This window comes from Oryctolagus cuniculus, chromosome 11 (genome assembly GCF_964237555.1).
Source record: "Oryctolagus cuniculus chromosome 11, mOryCun1.1, whole genome shotgun sequence".
NCBI lineage: Eukaryota > Metazoa > Chordata > Mammalia > Lagomorpha > Leporidae > Oryctolagus > Oryctolagus cuniculus.
Window position 1 is genome coordinate 82,535,852 of NC_091442.1, and position 2,233 is coordinate 82,538,084.

The 2,233-nt window shown below is 41.3% G+C and overlaps 1 non-coding gene across 1 annotated transcript; it reads right to left on the reverse strand.

Moving 5' to 3' along the window:
* Positions 1-1,151: 1,151 nt before the first annotated feature.
* LOC127491283 (U6 spliceosomal RNA) lies at positions 1,152-1,258 on the reverse strand. Its single transcript, XR_007919854.1, has one exon. It is a non-coding gene; the product is annotated as a U6 spliceosomal RNA (small nuclear RNA).
* Positions 1,259-2,233: the final 975 nt, after the last annotated feature.

Sequence of the window (2,233 nt, forward strand, 5' to 3'; positions counted from 1 at the left end):
GGCAGAGGTAGAAAGAGAAAGAAAGAGGTCTTCCATGTACTGGTTCACTCATCAAATGGCCACAATGGCCAGAGCAAGGCTGATCCAAAGCCAGGAGCCAGGAGCTTCTTCTGGGTGTCCCACATGGGTACAGGGGTCCAAGTGCTTGGGCCATCTTCTAGTGCTTTCCCAAGCCATAGCAGAGGGCTGGATGGGAAGTGGAGCAGCTGGGACTCAAACTGGTACTCATATGGGATGCTGGCACTGCAGGCGGCAGCTTTACCCACTACGCCACAGCACAGGCCCCAAAAAGTTTAATTTAAAAAGTAAACACCATGCCGGCATCTCCCTTCCTCTCCTATTCTCTCTCTGTATAACTCTTTCAAGTAAATAAATAAATCTTAAAAAAAAAAAGTAAAAGTAAACACCATGTTACAGAAAAGTGAGAAACTAAAGAAAAACTATTACCTATAGAGCTCCTTCCTGATAGAAAGTATTATATTTTGGTTCATTTGTTCTAGCCTGTTTTATTATTTTTTCAGTGTCCATATTTCAAAAAATTTGTCTCAAACTGTGCATAATGGAGTAAAAACTTAAGTTGAAAATGTACCTGTTCTAAGGATGGTATCAATTCAAATATATACATGGATTCTTGGCAGATTGATTCAAATAATACAGAGCCGAATCTTTTAAAATACACCTACAGAAGATAAAGTGGGGGCAGGGAGGGAAACCTTAACATATCACAAATTTACAGTAATATTACAAACCATAAGATAACATTTCAAACACAGTAATATCATGTCATTTTCTTATCTGAATAAAATGGAAAGTTGGGATTGAACAAAAGCTGTCATAAATTACCAATGATGTTGACCTGCATGGCCATTTTTGCTTTTAACAGTAAGTTAAAAAAAATTTAGTACAATCTAAAACTTTTGCCCCCCCCCTTTTAAAAACAAGACCATGGAGATAGTTTTGCCAGTACTTATTCTAATATTTTTCCTTTTGTACAATTTTTAAACAATTAAAATATCCAAATCTTATTAATTTTCTTCTTTCCATGTTTGCAGCTGTCCTAATCTCAGCTGCAGAAGCAGTATTCAGCAAGAAGCCGCTCTGTGAAAATTATTGGCAAATTCTCAGCTTATAAACAATGGACATTTTACTGAAAAAATATGGAAGGCTTCATGAATTTGCGTGTCATCCTTGTCCAGGGGCCATTCTAATCGTCTCTGTACCATTCCAATTGTAGTACATGTGCTGCCGAAGCAAGCCCAGTTAGCCTGTTTTAAAAGTCAGGTTTTTAGTTATAAGAGTACTATAGAGGGAGCCGGCGCCGCGGCTCACTAGGCTAATCCTCCACCTTGCGGCGCCGGCACACCGGGTTCTAGTCCCGGTTGGGGCGCCGGATTCTGTCCCGGTTGCCCCTCTTCCAGGCCAGCTCTCTGCTATGGCCAGGGAGTGCAGTGGAGGATGGCCCAGGTGCTTGGGCCCTGCACCCCATGGGAGACCAGGAGAAGCACCTGGCTCCTGGCTCCTGCCATCGGATCAGCGCGGTGCGCCGGCTGCAGCGGCGGCCATTGGAGGGTGAACCAACGGCAAAAGGAAGACCTTTCTCTCTCTGTCTCTCTCTCTCACTGTCCACTCTGCCTGTCAAAAAAAAAAAAAAAAAAAAAAAAAAAAGAGTGTACTATAGAGGTTTCATTTCCGATAATGGCAGACGAGCTCATATTGGACTGAGCCTCTCACAGATAACAATTATCAACTTTGTACGAAAGATGAAAAATAACTAGGAAATGACCAAAAGCAAGCACAGCACGGAAGAGATTCAACTCAGAGAAGAAGGGAAACAGGCTTGGTGAGATCGATGTTTAGACAGTTTATCCTTGAAAGTACTCCCCAAGAACAGCTGGAATTAAAAGGGGAATGTGAAAATGAGAGCAATAGAGATAATCTGGGTATGATATTCACTGAAATTCTTGGATGACCTCTAAATTACACATGCATTGTGTCCAAAAAAAGTTCAGTGGAAAGCAGAAGTTAGAAACCACTAAACAGAGATTTTACTTGTGCTCACCACAGGAGAGGCAGAGTTTGGATTCTGAAAAGCTTACTAAGTCAGAAGGTCTAGAGAAATGCTTCAAGTTTCCAATCAAAACTTCAAAGGGGTCGCATCTTTTGGAATAAAGGCTATTTCCAAGGACTAAAGATTGGTTCTAAGACTAAGGACAAAATTGAATTAGACTCATTC